The following is a 19,567-nucleotide window of genomic DNA, read 5'->3' as shown; positions in this document are numbered from 1 at the left end:
GTTGCATATCGTAATATGAAAATCGTATGTTGGTATATATATTTACATTTGCATGGCATTGTCACTATATAGCCTCTTTGATAGCTGTGTCGGTGATGGGACTTTAATTATCATGCAGCACGAGACACAATTATAAGCGTATTAATACAACACTGACCGGAACTACAATATCCAATGTAAATAAACATGACGGCTGTTGAAATATCGTTGTGCATTGTGAGACTTGACAATGTAATTGTAAATTTATGTGCAAAAGAAAAAAGAAAATATAAAAAAAAATACTTTTATTACAACAAAAACAAGACCAAGGTATGCTATATCGTACAAAATGCACATCAGTTGAAATCACCAATGCCGGCAATGGAAACAATTTTAACACTCATGCAATTTATCAGAAATATCGTGTGTTACACTGCACTGATCAACAGGGGTTCGTTACAAATGTCTGAAATACATATATTATATAGACCTACTGACATATATGTAACAGACCGACTGATATGAGTCGCAGCACACATAAAAATTTCAGATATTTGAAACGAACCCCTGTGCTCCGTCGAAAGATCACTCACTTCAAACGCTACTGTATCAGTGTCACGCTTCTCGCAGCCACGGTTTCCTCAGTTTCTGACGACATGTCAAATAACGAGGCTGTTATAGACTCTACCGACTGTAGTCAGAATCCCATACAATCAACAAATAAATTAATGTCTGGATTCTTCATTATTCGAACCTTTTCTCTTTGCTCATCTTACTTCAAAATATAACTCCCTCGTGGAGGGCAAGGTCGGATTGACGGTGTTCACTGTATTTATCCATGCGCGAAATTCGTTCCGGGGAAAAATTGAAACAATTTCAAATCTAACTTTCAGCTCAGAGTTCTTTCGATAAACTTAATCACCCTATAGACATATCATACGCAATTGTATTGATACTGAATTGTGGAATAAAATTGAAGTGTTGATTAAAATTTCAAAGTACTTCTTTGTTTGCCAATCAGCACGTGACAACACGCTGTTCCAACTATTGAACGAATTTGTGTGGACTGTCGATAAGGCGGGAATTTTCGATTTTAAATATTAATGTTAAAAAAGAACATAAGAAGAGGCAGAGAAAAAGTAAATATAAGTATTGAACTGTTTTGTATGGTATTTATGATCTATTTGAATGACACAGCTTTGCAAGCAAACAAATCATAATTCGCTAGCGCGCATTATGATTTGTTTGCTTGCAAAGCTGTGTCATTCAAATAGATCATAAATACCATACAAAAACAGTTCAATGCTTAAATAAAGGGTGTCGGTATATGTCTATTCAGTATTTAAGTATTGTCGTTACTTGTGGCGTTTCATTATAAGGTTATTTTACATGCTGTTACACACTTATGGAATATTGGTATACACTTATTGTTAATAGTTATAAACATTTTCGTGAAGGTATATAAATGTATAAAAATGTGTGTCGGTATATGTCTATGGGGGAAATTACCATTTTTATTTATGGCGTTTCATTATAAGCTTTTGTTTTTTTACATGTTCGGACATACCAATTCTGTGTGCGTCTGTATGCAAGAATTAAATGTATGTACCTGCGTATGCATATTTTACATACCTCTTTATACTGATAGAAAAATGACTCCGAACGCAATTTTTTATAATTTAAATAAAAACACAAATTCAAATAAAACCCAATCAAAAGAAGTGCTAGCACTCTCACAGGAATTTGACGTTTCCAATTGGCATTAATATTGACTATGAATACAGCAGAAAAGCAGTTCATTTATTATTTAATATTAGTTCATATCTGTTATTTTTCTGTATATAATTACTGATATCGAAACACAGGTCATGTTATTTGACGATGCAAACCGGTGCTAAACTTATGATATGGCATATCAAACCCGCTGTCAGTATAATGTGACCGGGTAGAATACGTTGCTGGGTGCCTTCGGCATGATTTTTCAGTGAATTAGCACTCGAGAGTTGGAATCAAATCCGCACTATCGCAAGGAGGCAAATACACCAACCCATTGCCTCCAGCACACACACAAATATGCAGGCATGCTTTACACACATGGAGGCCCGTCCTTAAATGACTTTAGCTGTTTATAGGACATTTAACCATGCACAACCAAAACACAATGAAGGCTTCATGGAGCATTCTGGGGTTCTATCTCTATTTCAATTTTGTATTTTATTTCTTTTATGTTTTGCAGTTGATTAGGAATTTTAGGTTTAACCAATTCAGGTTTTGCATAGTTTTGGTGCAAATATGCTTGGGATTTCATTGTAACCACGAAAATAATAACACAGCGAAAATGACTTCGTATGCAGTAATGTGTATGTACTGTACTCCGTTATTTAAGCTATTGGCGAGGGGCCTTGTTGATAATATATAGAGAATGGCCGGGGTTGTAGACGGTTTAGTAGGTGTGCAGACCATATCTCTATGTACGTACCAATTTACCCAATACAGCTTTCCCCAGTACATGTATCTATATACAGAGGTCCATCCCTAGTAAGTACAGCTTAGCAGGACTATTTTGTAACCTCTGATTCCGGTAGTCCGCTATACATTCAGGTGGTAGGATATTGACTCGTGTTTTGGTTCACGGACGTATCGCTCACTTACATTCATGGGCCGAAATATTCTTAGGTGTTTTAAAAAATGAGTTTGTTGTTAATGTGTCAATAGCTAGGTATTTCTCAAGAGGATAACATATAGACGATAAAAGTGAAACCGACAGGAACGAATAACCATGTAATTGTCAAGAATTTCGGCGCAATAGTACCTTTCAGAAAAAAATTACATCTTCCCTTTTCTTTGTTTAAACCATTTGAATTTCAAAACATAATAACAGCAATATCTATTAACTGAGTGCAATACGTCATTCAGTTCGGAACATTGGATATCGTCAAAGAATTTTTATTTAGCGTTTCACTATTTCCCCCCGTTGTTTTTAGTGTCTTTCCGTTTGTTTTTGATGGCTTTCCGTTTGTTTGAGTGTCTTTCCGTTGGTTTTAGTGTCTTTCTGTTTGTTTTGGTGTCTTTCCGTTTGTTTTGGTGTCTTTCCGTTGGTTTTAGTGTCTTTCCGTTTGTTTTGGTGTCTTTCCGTTTGTTTTGGTGTCTTTCCGTTTGTTTTGGTGTCTTTCCGTTTGTTTTGGTGTCTCTCCGTTTGTTTTAGGGTCGTTCCGTTGGTTTTAGTGTCTTTCTGTTTGTTTTGGTGTCTTTCCGTTTGTTTTGGTGTCTTTCCGTTGGTTTTGGTGTCTTTCCGTTTGTTTTGGTGTCTCTCCGTTTGTTTTAGGGTCGTTCCGTTGGTTTTAGTGTCTTTCTGTTTGTTTTGGTGTCTTTCCGTTTGTTTTGGTGTCTTTCCGTTGGTTTTGGTGTCTTTCCGTTTGTTTTGGTGTCTTTCCGTTTGTTTTGGTGTCTTTCCGTTTGTTTTGGTGTCTTTCCGTTTGTTTTGGTGTCTCTCCGTTTGTTTTGGTGTCTCTCCGTTTGTTTTAGGGTCGTTCCGTTTGTTTTCATACATATCACTTCCTGCTGACTGCCGTTATCGTATTGCTGCGTCTTTGTGAGAGATGTGACTGCACTTATAAATTTGGTAACCCTAAAACTGAATTACACAACACCATGCATCTGGGTGGGTTTTTTTCAAATTCAAGTAATAAAGAAGTTTTACGCACCTCGCCCTCTGATTTAACAGTAGTTTATACCAATTTGGATTTCCATCATTTTGGCTCTTATAGCATCACCGATGAGTATTAGAAAGAAGAAACAGCTGTAGGTGCATTGACATTCAGTTTGGTATACTGCTTATTCGATATTCCAGGGGTTACCCTCACTTACGCTCTCTGACCCCTGGAATATGTCATAGAAAAATTAAAGGCACGCGGCTAGCGATTTCATTGGTTTCAAGTAAAAAAAATCTGACCAATCGCTGGACTGATACCTGTCCTTTGAAGAGTACAGAAGAGCGTCACCCGACTTCAAAGCTAGTCAATCTTACCTTTAAGCGACCGCGAGATTCTTTTGATGTTCATCAAAGGATCAAACCGGTCTTCTTGTCTCAAAGTGGCGCACAATGAACCTTCGCTTTTGTCACGACATATTCCAGGGGTTCAGAGAGCGAAAGTTAGCATAATCGAGGTGGGCATGCTGTATACATTACCAAACTTTATATGTGAAATTACATTTGTGTCTGTCTAACGTTCGTCTATCAACCATAACCGTTATAAGAGCTAAAATTAGATTCATTACATTATATCGATATTTGAATTGTTTGATCACTATAAACCTACAAAATATTTTTGTTAAATCCATACATCTATACAATAGCCATACACTAACGCACTGTAAGACCCCCTAATGCGTCAGCTTATCAGGGGATCTAACACCCTCTTATATCATATAAATAACCATTATATATTTTTCAATGTGACGCCTGGCAGTCCTGCTTCAGATAAAAGAGAGAATTACTGGAATAAACGACTGAAATGACTAGGACTGTTGACGTGATGCTCCGCCAATATCGATTTATTGACAATTAAAATCCTAAAAATGATCACAGAATGCGTTTTATTCCATAGCTGATGAGCAATTTAAGAACGGTATTTCTTAGCAAAACTGTACCTCTATTTTTAATTGAACTCGTAAGAAGTAAAATGGCATCTGACATAAAAACTATCATGAAATAAAAGGATAATTAAATTGTCACATAATAGCACTTTTTTGTAGAAGATAACGTTAAATTCAAATGATATAAAATGAGTAAAAATTCAAGAGTAATGCAGTGCTCCGCCGGGTCCAATTATCACATATCTCCTATAGAAACATTGCATATAAACTAAATATATTTGATCGAGCTTAGCAAAAACGATCGCTCGGATCTTCAACGGATTTGGTAAAATAAAAGTCATGCCCTTTTTCTTTCATCCGAGTTTTCTATAAAGATTTGAGTATGACGTTATTAGCGTTATTTATGTGTTCTATTTGGGGGATCACGAAAACCCCCAAATATGTGTAGTTTGTTAAAGGATCGCCAATTAAAGTATGGTTTGTTTTTTTGGTTTGTTTTGTTTGTGGTTTACGTTCTATCAATAGCTATGTTAATTTAAGGAGGTTTTGGTGTTGGAGGAAAGCCGGAGTTCCCGGAGAATTCCACCGCCCACGGTCACTACCTGGCGACTGCCCAACGTAGGCATCGAAACCGCAACCCAGTGGTGGAGAGATAGGGGCAGTAGAATGTCAGACACCTTAACTACTTGGCAAACGCGTCCCCTATTATGTTTGGTGTCCTGGAATAAGAGGCACAAATGGCGAAACGAAACAGATAAATAGAAATAGAAAGCTTGGTCGACTTTACATCCCGCAGGAAGATAAAGATTGACTTAATGGACCAATGCTTCTGCACTTTGTGAGATCAGAGTCAAAGAGAGCATGATTATGTTAACGGTAAAAAAACATCCTTGATATTCCAGGGGTTACGCACAATTTCGCTCTCTACACCCCGGGAATATGTCTTTAAAAATGGGAGGCACGCAGCTAGCTAATCGATTGATCTCTGGTAAAATAAAATCTGACTAATCGCTAGGCTGATACCGGTCCTTTCAAGATTTCAGAGGAAGAATATACGTTGCCTGTTCAACGTGTGGATCCCGTTATATACATATCGGTCCGATACAACATTGGTGGTTGTAGTCTTATGGTATAAGGTATATTGACATTGGTCAATTCATTTTTGCAATACTGTATCTGTTACCAAATTTTAAATTTGTTATCACTCTGTGAGTTGGGGAGGGCGTAGGGGGGAGTGGGACGAAGCAATGCAAACCTATGAGCATAGTTGGTAGTAAGTTTAGATAATGACGTGGTTGAGCAACTAGCGAAGCAAGAGGTTAAGCTAGAATTTCGTCTTTTTGATAAATCGGAAAATGTATGTATTGGTTTTCCATGGTTATAAAGCGAACCTAGTTCAATTTGCAGGCAGTAAATAACGTTCACAGAAAAGTATTATTATGTTATTAGATGCTGTTTCTGTCGATCGTTGAGTGTTGTTTGGACATCGGGATCTTGCAGTAGTCTTGTGTTCATTTTGCATTCCAAGCTGTACACTCCTTCAATACTAATGGGCCTGGTGAACTCTAAAATTAAAGCAGGCACGGTTGTCTAGCGGTAGGAGGCAGGGCTCGTGACCGAAGGGTTGCGGGTTCGAGTCACGTTACGGCACGGCACTGTGTTGTACCTTTGAGCAAGATACTTTACTCCGCTTGCTCCAGTCTACTCAGTTGTAAATAAGTACGTGGTTGAGTAGTGCTAGAATTGTTGAACGCTAGCTGTTAGCGCCGAAAAGGCAGCTCCGGCTGTATGCCCCCAGTGAGTTGAAAAAGGTATTTGCTGGTTGCAAAGGCCCTACAACCACGAATAATAATTTGTGAACCGCTTTGAGACGACCTACAAACTAGGTTGTGGTTAAGCCATTTCGGTATCCTCTCGATTCGGTCATTTGTCTTGCGTAGTCTTCAACAAAATCCACATATCGATCATCTATATATCTCATTATACCACCTACCGGTAGCATGATACATTCATTTTCATAGGTTGTCAATATGAGAATACTCAAGAAGAAATTGGAAACGACATAAGAAGAAAGTGGGATGTGTTTTCCTATTTTGGATGGTCTTTTTCTCAAAAAAATCAAAGCCTGCGCTTGACAGGTGACAACCTGAACCGGAAATGGAATCTAGACAAACGTGTTCCGCGTAAGAAAATACTCCGTCATAAACAAATCATAATAAAATTATTAAAAACATATTTTGAGAATATATGGTAGCCAATAACGATAACATTGTTTTAAAATATCTTTCTGTATAGTTTTAAGGTTCATGGTAGGCCTATTCCGTCTTTGCGTATTGCAGAGTTATCTTCTCTTGAGATCAGGTATTGATTTTTACATCATTTTTTAGTGAAAGTAACGTCATCATTTTTTGAGAAAACGACGTAATTTTCTCACACGACCCAATGACGTAACAATCAATACCTGCTCTCAAGAGAAGATAACTCTGCAATACGCAAAGACGGAATTTCCTCTCCGGAAACTTTCTGTTTGTAGTTGATCTTTTTTTGAATGGAGAAATATGTAAGGTAGTAGTATATAGATGATAAACAGTTTATGACACTGTGTTTTCAGGGCTTGTCATTCGAATAATTAAACTCGTACTTGGATACACAGTGTGATAATCTATAAAAATCCAGCAAAAACATTTAACCTCTAATTTGAAGTAATAGTGAAAACGCAACAAAAATCTTCAAACTCTCTCTCTCTCTCTCTCTCTCTCTCTCTCTCTCTCTCTCTCTCTCTCTNTCTCTCTCTCTCTCTCTCTCTCTCTCTCTCTCTCTCTCTCTCTCTCTCTCAGTAGTCTTGTTAGTGAGTTCAATATCATTACACTTTTTAGTACCTTGTCGTATCGTTACACATTCTTGTGTACCGTATCGAATTGTTTTGTTCGCCTGTATCGCGATACACAAACAATTATCAAACATTTTTTTTTTTAAATGTACCTTTTATTTTGGAAACCTTCGATAAAGATGTGGCCCACTGTGCAGTCATACGCAAAAGGACTAATAATCTTACAAAAATAATTTTCGATAATATTTATTAAATGGATTGAAGTCTATAAAAAAACTCGATAAAATCCTGCACTCAGTCATTTAGAAGTTGACCTTTTAAGCAGATATGTGTATCGTGATACGTATCGTATTGTAAGCATCGTACCGCGATACGTATAGTATCGTTGGCATCGTACCGCGATACGTATCGTATCGTATCGTGAAGTATGCATATCGCTGCAGCTCTAGCAGTTCAATATGTTTTAAATCGGCTTGAGAGAAGACAAAAACACATTTTATACATGTATTCTTTAAATTAATGTGTGAGGATCAAGGGTTGAAAGCATGTTAGATATTAGCGAAGGGCTAGCCGGTGGATAGGGTACGACGACATTCATCTACGTAAGAGTACGGACGATCCGGGACCGCGGCCTGCCCATCACATTACTCAACTTCCACTGTCTATATACAGGATGTCGTGGCGTACGGATTTCTCATGGCAGGTCACTCAGTTTTTCACATTCGTCTTTTATTTTTTAGATTATCTTTTTCTTTTCTATTCCATAATGATGACTTTGAAACCAAAAGTCTTAACTCTTAAACTGATTATTTTTCGATTTCTAAGTAAAAGACTTTTTATAATATTTATTTAAATACAATTCTATAAAGCACTTTTTTTTCTTTTTTAACTTACCATATAGGGTGTTTAATTGATTGTGAAAATAAAAGAAAACATGTTTTACATGCAACGAGATCTGTCATTTAAGGACAATACGTCCTTTGCAAATGTGAAACAAATTATTTCTTCTTTCGTCGCTCAAATGAAAAATAATATGAAAATAATCCTCCCATTTTATAAAACTTTACGTACCTGCCCCTCTGTGTCAACAATTGTTTAAAGAATATTTGGATTTCAAACTATTTGACCCCTTACATAATCGTTTTGTCCTAAAACAACGAAACAGTTGTATGATGTAGTGAAATTCAATTTTGGCTTACTGGAAATATTACCAAATTTTAAAGGTACCATCACCTGTTATGTTCATATTGCATTAAAAAAAAAAAAAAATCTCTATTTCATATTTCTAGAAAAATGACAGTTACGTTTTGCAGCTCTTCGATAAACTAACCAAAGCGAAAATGTTTTAATATCTAGAGAGTATTTAATGGTTTTCCGTTGAATACCAATGAAAGGGACTGCGGTGTCAAAGTGGTTAAAGGCGTCTGGTATTCTGCTTCCACTAGCACTCAACCACTGGGTTGCAGGTTCGAGGCCCATCTCCTGGAACTCCGGCTTTCCTCCAACACCAAAACCTTTGCACGACCTTAAATGACCGTAGGTGTTAATAGGACGCAACACACAAACAAATCAAACCAAAGAATACCATATATACATCCCACGTTTGGCAGAATATCGATTTTTGTTTTCGCGCGTACCACGTACGAGTGAGTAATATCGTTATATTCTGTAACACGATTGAAAAGTGTACAGTTTTAATGGGAACACCCCTAAATTTTCTATCTATCACAGATATTTCTTAACATTTAATTTTCATCAGGTTGGTAAGTATGAATTGTAGAAAGGTTATGTATCACAACCAGTAAGTGTTTATGTGTGATGTTTTAGGTGACTAGTGTGTTACGTACCCTGTCACCTTCATCAGACAAATATCACAGTGTCATCACATCATTCTGATGAGGGTGACAGGGTACGTATCGTACTAGTCACCGAAACGTCACACATAAACACTTACTGGTTGTGATACATGACTTTTTTACTATCCATCAAAGGGTTTAAATTAAAGTATCTACAACGACGGAAACGTTACTACATGGAAAAAAGGAAAACTGAAAAAAGTAATAAACGAATTGAAAAAAACCACCCAAAAAACCAAACAAACAAACAAACAAACAAACAAACATTGTTGACAAGTATGCAGCACGCCATTTTTAATGCGTTATCACATGCTTTTCTCTCCCTTTGTTCTGTCATTACCTGGTAAACATTGCCTACAAAAGTTAGCAATTATGCATTTAAGTAAATATCACCTTTTATCACATACCTGTTGAATCTTGTTATAGCAATACAAGCAATTTTCAGGCCAGGAAATACAACGTTCTGTATTGCACATGTGCAATACGGAATGTTGTATTTACCTACTAGCCGGAACTGCTTTGTATGGGAATCCCCTTGTCTTGGCGAACTGAAAAGTTCCCGGTATTTGCAAAAAATATCAAAGTTTATAAAATCTTTGTATCGATCTCTACCAAATACGGAAGGTATGTGATAAAAGCAAGACCACACATTTGTGTTTTTCTAACGAATCAAAAAACACTCATTTATTGCGCGGACGTTTATATTCACTCGTGCGCTCCGCGCACTCGGGAATATATTCGTCCGCTCAATAAACTCGTGCTTTCTGATTCGTTAGAAAAACACAAGTGTGTGGTCTTGCATATGTATGTAGCAGAGATGTACCAAAGCACCATCGTTTCACCGGCGTCTGACCAGAATAGCTGCAGCTCGAAATGCATTAAATATAAAGTACCGTACTGATTGGTCAAAAATAAAACTGATACCTTTATACTTTTATAGGGGCGTCATTTTTGATATTTGTCATAGTACGATAAATATAATAGTATACAGTTGATAGAATAAAGTATTTCACAGGCAAAAATGTACTGGTTAAGCTATATATTGTATGAAATATTAGTTCCGTTCGTCTTGCTAACAATTTACATGGTATACTATGCCATGCCAAATTATCATGCAATAACGCGAGTACGTGTTTCAATTATTGAAGTACATTTCTTATTCCTTAGGACACAGTCAATCTTAGTGACAATATATCAGTTTCTATACCTGTTGGTGGATTTATAGATAACTGTCATATAATCTAAGGTAATGAACCTTCGGGCTAAGCCCTTGATCAGGGGTTGAATCGTCCTCAACCCTTATGCCGTCACATCCATATTTGAAAACAGTAAAAACTGGTTTGTGAGCTAACTTCCTGTTTCTAATGATATAAGGATGAGGCAAATTCATTAAACAAATGACAGGCTATGCCCGAAAGCTCGTCAAGAGTGGCTGCTGATATTAATTTGACTTCGTTCCCTGAAGGGAATTTGTGACAGACCTTTGATTTAAAAATGTATAGGTATATGTTTTTTTTGATATTTATTCAAAGATGTATCTGCGTGGATATCTTGAAATAAATTAGTGGTGTTTTGTTGGGATTAGCGATCTCTTTGGTGAACATTTTGATCTAATTATTTACGCATTGAAATACAGTCCAGCAATCAAATATAAAGGTCTACATAGTCCGCGAACTGGTTATTGGTGCATCAAATCAGACAAGGCGGACGTGATAGATATATTGGTCCGGACAATGGCATTTAGTCCAAAGCTGTTGGTCACTTTTCGACCCTTTTGAGACAAAGTTTGAAGTAAGATGAACGTTAGACCCACACATGTGACTTCACTTTTGAATAAGAAAAAAATAAAAATAAATAATTAGATTTCAACATAAAATGCCAAAGTTGGAACTTGGACAATGACGGTGAGAAAAGAAGGAACTTAGAAGAAACTGAAATCTTATGACGTCATCACGTGACATGGCTAGTCTCGCTTTCCCCAGACTCTCGCTCTCAATACGAGCAGAAATCATTAAGATATTGCATCTGTATGAAACAACTAGAAATCAGAAATGATAGATTTTATTTCAATTAGATATTTTCCACATAGATAACGGCGAATATCATTCTCGATACTGCATGTGTTACGCTACACAGAACGTATAATTAAGCGTAACCCTTGGGCTTTCGATGATTAGTTTAAACATATTTATTGCAAAAAACACACAAGGGGTTAGGCACAAATTATAACAACTTATCAATGCCCTCTCCCAATATGCATTTTAAGTGACATTACAATATTGACAATAAATATATACAATTGCTGTTACAATTTGAACTCAAAATCTCTTGCCGGATTTAATAAAGTTTTGCACAGATCTAAAAATGTTTGATTTAAGGTCTACGGAAAATTGTGAATTGCCAAACAAAAGAATTTCTAAATTAAACGCAACATTCAAATTAATCAAATTTTGAACCAAAATACGTCTTTCGTTTGTAAAAAGGTGACATTCCATAAAATAGTGAAAGACATTCTCGCAAGGATGACACATTTACAAGATATCGATGATTACCGAATATTAACCGGCTGTGTCATGTTTGAGTTTATTTCATTATGCAGACGGGATCAATTGAACAGACAAATATCAATTTTAGCGCTCCTTCATTTGATGTTTTGATAAATAAAAATTTCGTTATCAATGCCGAAGAGTAAAATGATGAAAGCGGTAAAATGTTCACTTGGGAAAAGGGAGGGGAGGCAACTCTTATTTAGTACATGTACAAATAAGTGCAACAAATATGTTATATAAAATTACTAAAACATAATGTTAAAATGCTAATTTACGAATAGTGTCTACATTTATACGGGGGGAAAACGAAATAAAATTCTTTCGGATCAGAAAAAAAAAGATACCAAATGTTGATCAAAATTACGGAACTAGTTATATCACAACTTCCACATGACAGCAAAATGCTCATACATAAGAAAGGATGCGCCAACACAACAATAAAGAAAAAGTTGCATTTAAAATCACCGAGATACGACAAATACTTGAATTCTGCCATGAAATGGGATAGGTACAATAGAGACAATCTTACAGGTAACAAATTGTGTCATTAAATTGAATACTAATCCCTTGGCTGTACTAGCGTTTCGGTTTATTGGCGGTCTACCTAGCAATGGTAACGCGGTCCGTTACAACCTGTCACTGCTTTGAAAGGCTACGTGATGTAGGCTAGGCCTAATTAGTCGATATGGGGTTGTCTCTGTGTGTCTAACGCCCTCTAGAGTAGACTCCAGACAGTAAAATCTGCCTGTCTTATTTCCGGAATTTGTCCGCCTTCCAGGTATTCTGTATTACTTTACTACATAAATTCCGGTAGATATATTTAGATGTATTCCGTTGTAATAAAACTGTATTATCTATAATATAAAGATACATTTTTATTCGACAGGTGCTGAAATTGTAATGTAAAAAAAACTATTTGTAGAAGGGATTGACCCGCAATGTGATATTGGTATTTTTATTTTACATTTTTTTTTATCTTTAACAAGAAAATGCAGCAAAGCTGCTGGACACCAAACCATTTTATGAAAATGACTTACCGTAACCGCACGTTTTGGGCCAAATGTCAATGATTTGGTAATAATGTCATCTTCTAAGAGAGAGAGAGAAGCCGGGGACATAAGACGATTTACATAAACTATCATTTACACCTTTTGTCAAAATTGCAGCAATTTTTGCATATATAATTCTTTTGACAATGTCCCTATTTGACTATTTTGGATAAAATATCAACCATTTTCTAGGATAAAGGGTCAATCGTAGCCCCCCTCCCCCCGTCCCTTTAAATAATAGTTATTAATTCTCGAGACTGCAACGAAGACATATTTTGACAACGCTGGTTTTTTGGTTGTTACCTTTTCAGGCGCTAACTACTAGCCAAATGCCACCTGGCTAATATCTCCCCATGTGTGTATGACTGCGTGTGTGCTGGAAATGTATACGTAATGTGGTGTGTTTGTAGCGGGACCGTGCTTCATACGGTATCATTTATAGTGCCACCTCGCTTGAATGCTACAGCACAAATACCGCAACATTCTCCCCAGACCAATTTATACTCCACCTGGGTTGTTGGAGTTGTATAGGCAGGAGAAAAACACTTGCTCTGCATATCCATGCATACGACAACTTCTGGGATCGAACCCCGGCCGCATGGAAGGCCGTTGTGTTAACTTTGACCACTCGACCATATTAGCATATGACATATTGTTCAGAACGACTTTAACAAAAAGGGACCGAAATTGCCCCTGTCCCAATATGGGGACATATATTTTGAAATAAAAGTCCTCAGCAGGCAGGGGTTTAGGGGGATAAGGTATCCTGGTTTAAGTTAAGTTATGTTAACCCCCCCCCGTACGAAGAAAACATAATAGTACACCCATTGAATAATGACAGGACTGGATGTTCACTCTACTGACAAAATGTAACTGTTAAGTTATGTAGGAAACAGTAATTTCATGTGTATGTGTGCCAGCTGTTTGGGTCTCGCCTATTTCATATTACAAGTGAAATAAATATAGCGTATTGAACGGGAAAACCATGAAATTTTCTATTTCTTACATTTCTTTCACGTTTCGCTGCGCAAATATTGCTACATCAGAAAAGCGCGGGAATGTATAACGTAGTTTTTGACGCCAAATTATAATGACGTCATGCTTGACAACAATACAAAGCGCCACTTTGAATGGGTTTTCACTGCAATTTTGCCGTTTGCTAGTATATCTGGTAAGATTTCCAGACAAAAATGATATTAATTGTGTAGTTATGTAAAAACAACAATGTATGCTGCAAAGGTAAACAGCTCAACCACTTATACTGCCGTCACTTCATCTAAACTTGAAACTGAAAATCTACGCAGAAATATAATGTACCGTTCAGATTGGACAATACTTACAGAGTGAAGTTTTTACTTGTGAAGATATGATGTTTCGTTTATCTTCACTGCATTAAATCACGGAATTAGAATGTTATCTAAGTCCGTGATTAAATATATGTTTTTATTAAATAGAGAATTCATGATATTTTACAAGTAAACTGCAATTAATACCGATACGGTAGGGTTTACCAACATATTTTTGTAGACAGTATGCGGCCTTAATTTCCCAGAAGGCTTTCACGCATGGGGAAGCACCGGAAGTGGACAAAGTGTTTACAGACCAAACCCCGGCGGCGCTTTGCGCCGCTTGGGGGTTTGAAAAAAAATCATCAGTTTAAAAATATGTAATATCAAAGTTTTACTTTATTCATAAACATTAATAAGTAAATTGTTTGTCTAAAATGTAAAATTTTGATATTATATATTTTTAGTTTTTTATTTTATTTTTCGTTAGAGCCTTTTAAGCTCGTTTTGGAATTTTCTGCTGGGCAGTCTACAGATTTGTTCAAAATTAAATAAAAAATCTGCAAAACGCAAGTTTGGTTTGAGATACGAAACGGTCTTAGCGTACAACTCGAAATGGCGACGAATTTGCTCTTCGTACGTTTACACCTCAAGTTGCATATCAAAACATCAACAATCACGATATCTTCCATATATATTGAATATCTCATAACGATGCTATGATATCTAGTTGTAACAAGAAAAAGCAATGTCACAACATGTATGTATCGCTATGAGAGTAGACACCTGGGAAGGTTTAAGGTGTAATACTCACTTCACATTCACGAGTTACCTCCCTTTGACCACCCAACAAGGTTTTCACACCGTGAAACATAAAATGTTGCAATTATTAGTTTCTGTAATACCATTTCGTCTACTCATGTTTTGAGCATTGCCATAGGTACACAGCTATTTCAGACTTATAACCACATACTTAAAATCTCTGCCGATTATTTAGTCTAATTCATATTTCTATTTTTACGACTGTTTTTTCCCTATTTTTTGTAAATCCAAAATTCCATACATGTTCGTTGCCAATGAGTTCATACTACCATATTCCTCGTCAGAATGAAGGCCAATCCTTATAAAGATACATTGTAACTATAGCACAGTTGGTCCGTGACACTTCCATTGACAAGGTTAGAGCGACAATACAATGGTTAACAACTTCAGGTTCAGGGTTCGAATCCTGTTCCAGCCACGCTGACCTTTTATTCCCAGAAAACTACAGTAGTATATTGTTGATTGTTTTTTGTTTATTTCATCTCTATTGTTTATTTTTTAACAAAGGTCCCTTAAGGTATACTTTTCTTTTCAGAAATGAGTTATCAGAGCTACAGTCATGCGGGAAAATACATTTTGAATGATAGTTTGAGTATTTGGCAGTGGTAACAGGTCGGCGGCCGGGTAAAAATTCATTGGCACCAAACATAATGTTGTTGATATTTTATTTTTTAGCAATTTTAACCATATTGAAATACACTGACATACTGTACAATCTATCGACGATGGATAAACATATCTAGACGGAGCCCGAGATGTAACAATGCGAAGATTACTTCAATACAATTTGACGAGGACGGCTGCAAGGAGTCCGGTACTAGGGGAGTTAACTCTTATACATAGCGTTGCATTGTGTCGACAGTTTGAACACTTGATGTTAGTTGCGTATATTCGTGTATTTGGCTCATACCTTGGTTAACCCATCAAATCCATGGAAGGATTATTTTCAAATGTACCTAACAGTGTGTAAATGAACGTATCGAACAACGTTTTGTGTCTTTATGATTTACAGTAAACTGAGCTATCTATTAGCAAAAATCTGTGTAAGACAAACGAACTTAATTCCCACACTGGTAGTAAAACAAAAAAGACATGGAGAATACACAGGTAGACAAGGGGACAAACAGAGGTAAACAAAATAAGGAAAAGACAACAGTGGCAAAACAATGGTCGCTTTCGTTTATCGCGGTCCAAGCGGTTGGACAGGTTGGGCCAGAGTTGATCGTTTATTAAATACGGTCGGACCTAGGATTCTGATGCTGCTTTCAGGCGAGCCTTGACAAATCTGTGCAAGGTCTCACATAAACACAACCACAGCCACCCATAAACACAACTACCCGTTCTTTACAAAGGTTATTTTTCATCTTATGACTATCAAGACAAAGAAATAGGAGTAGAAGAGTGCTGACGAAAGCCAAAGTAACAAATTGCCTAAAAACATGAAGGAATGAGAAAAGAAGAACGAGAAAAAGATTAAAAGGAAACGAAAAGAAAATGATAAATAATGCCGATGCACTTTTTATATAATGATGTCATATGTCCCGGAAGATTAGGAATCTGCGCTACCTGCCATTTCTTAACGTTTGTGGTGGAAGATTCGGTGTCTTCAACCCTTGTCATTTAGTATTGTATGCTATTTACAAGGGTATACCGGATATGTGTTTGTGATATCATCTACAAGCTGGAACGTGTGTCGTTATCATGATTCCGGACACTGCAATTATACCACAAAGTTAGGAATTTATCATTTCGCCAAGATGGTTGCGCTTTGAAGGTCTTAATACGGGAGGGAATTGGAGAACCAAGCGAAAACCCACGTAGTCGGGTAGGTGACCCAACACACGTACTCTGTCTGAAAGGCAAGTGCGTCACGAACTGCGCAACCCGACCACCTATAAACCTAACATAAATTTAAGTAATACTTAAATGTGAAGCCTGTATTGTATAATATTTCTCGGAATCGTGTAGTATAACGTGTACACGGATGTGGTTTTCATTCATATTTGGTAGCTTGACTAATTCAACCCCCACCCGGATCTAGGTTCTCCGTTAACTATTTTTTATTCAGTTGTATTAGTATTGGATATTTATGTGGGTGTATGCTACAACTGTACGCTCCAAGTGGTGTTCCGTCTGCAGCTTCAATGTAACAGATAGTCAGTAGTGACCCACACAAATTATAGAAAACTGAAGACAGTAATCAAGTTCTATAAATATATATTACGTTTCACTTAGGCTTCGCCCTCGTGCAACATGAGTAACCTCGGAGAAAAATTAATATACAATAATAATTCGAGGTTCTTATATATACCGCTTTATCACAACATAGTTCGTAGGTCGTCTCAAAGCGGTTTACAAATTATTATCCGTGTGGTTATAGGGCCTTTGCAACCAGCCAATATCTTTCTCAACTCCCTGGGGAGCAATAGCCATTTACAGCTGAGTAGACTGGAACAAGCAGAGTAAAATATCTTGTTCAAAGATATATATCAACACAGTGTCGTGACGTGACTCGAGCCCGCAACCCTTTGGTCACGAGCCCGACGTCCTACCACTAGACTACCGTGCCTCACAGAAACAATAAATTATATTCGAAGGGTTACAATATAGTGGTTGACGTTATTGCATCTGCACCCACTTGCGTGACCGGGTTATACTAGTGGGTATGGTTTCAAAAGTGTTTGTTACAAGAAGCCTGATCGTTATCATATATGCAAACTGCTACGAAAAAGGCTTCGCTATAATCATCGCTCTATCCTACTGTGAACAGTGTCATCTTAGCAGCAATTTTATTTCTGCGAAAAGAAGATTCCAAAATTCAAAACGACAATAAATATTACCAGACACATAACAATAAACGACAAGAATTTTGAAATTTTAAACTCAACACCGTGCAATTTCGATTGTTAAACACACAAACTCAAAAACAAATGTTTCATGATAATTATGTTTTTTTTTTATATTTTCCAAACGGCATATATTGAAAAATAGGTTGGATAACGAGACCATGTTCTTAAAAATTGTTAAGAAAACGGGTACAACTGCGACTCAAAGTTTTTTCTTAAAGTTCTCTCCCTGTTGCATAACAAGTGGAACGAAAAAAGATCTGGTTTAGAGTAACTTCCCTTTTTAACGTATAGTTAGCAAAATGGAAAATGTGAAGGATAAACATTTTATTAGATCATTGCTATTCTAACCGTTTCTCTGAACAGATCAAGGTACCTGTGAGTGTGTGTGCGTCAGTGCTTTGTAGCACTTTGTAGCACAGGGACCTAATAATTTGCTACAGCTATATTTGGATCTAAACTAAGGTTTTCAGAGTAATTTTATGTTTTAGTGGTTTAGATCAGCTTGTCGGTAAAAATGACAATCATTGGGAGTGTCATTTTTACCGAAAGTCGATCTTACAACATGTGTAGAAATACTCTGAACACCTTAATTTAGGTCCAAATATAGCTGTAACAAATTGTCAGGTCCCTGTGCTTAGTAGTTCATAAATTTGGATCCAGATATCATTAATCTTTAAATTTTAAATTTTATAGAAGTGTCATGTATATCCAGCCGGCTAGTGCACGTATAACCATTTAATGGAAGATAGCTTTTAAGCATGACGTGTATCAGTACGTTTGACAGTAAATATCTCGAAAAAAAATTATTGATGTATTCCGAAATGGGTGAAAGTCGAAAGCGAACGAAATTTGGTGGTATAAAGGCCATAAATTAGAAGAAGTTGGCACTTTTAATTATTTAGGTGTGCTACTTTATTTTAACGGGAATTTCACATGTACTCAAAAACAAATTGCTGACCAAGGGAGATAAGCAATGTTTGCAATTGTTAAAGTTTATAAAAATAACTATTTTAATATATAGAAACGCAGTTAGCTGTGTATTAACACGTATGTAAATAGTGTACTTAGTTACGGGCGGAAGTACATGGCGCATCCTGTAGCAAGTACCGGATATAGAACAGTTACGTGTAATTTTTTGCAAGCGTATATTGGGGTTACATAGTTAGGCAAGTAATCATATGGCATATTGGTCGTGGATTTCGCATTTTCAAATATTGGATAAAATCAAGAAGTTCTGAAACCTGTATTCTAAAAATTATGCTCTTCTGAGATGCGATGTAACATGCAGAATCGGTATTGGTTGTGTGTGGAAAGCCCCGAGTCTAAATTATTGATATTTTTTTAATTTTTTTTTAATTGAGGAACGCATTTGTAATATATTCAAACAAGAATGTTTGAAAAAATAACATCTTCTGCAAAAGGTGCACCGTATCAACTATTTGTAATTTTGGACTACAGTTTTATTTGGTCAAATCTATCAATGTTAATTCTGGAAAACATGTTTGTGAAATAAGATTATCAGCACACAAATTAAATATTGAATGTGGCAGGTATACTATTATCGAAAGAGGCAACAGAGCGTGTTCATTATGTAATATGAATGAGGTAGAAGATGAATCTCATTTCATTATGAAATGTACTTGTTATGCTGACATAAGATCTAAATTCATCAAAGACGTTATGTAAATCGTACTAGCATGTTTAAATTTATCCAACTGCTAAACAGTAAGAGTTTATCAGAAATCAGAAAT

Source organism: Mizuhopecten yessoensis, unplaced genomic scaffold, assembly GCF_002113885.1.
Source record: "Mizuhopecten yessoensis strain PY_sf001 unplaced genomic scaffold, ASM211388v2 scaffold9157, whole genome shotgun sequence".
NCBI classification, from domain to species: Eukaryota; Metazoa; Mollusca; class Bivalvia; order Pectinida; family Pectinidae; genus Mizuhopecten; species Mizuhopecten yessoensis.
This window is presented reverse-complemented; position numbering follows the sequence as displayed.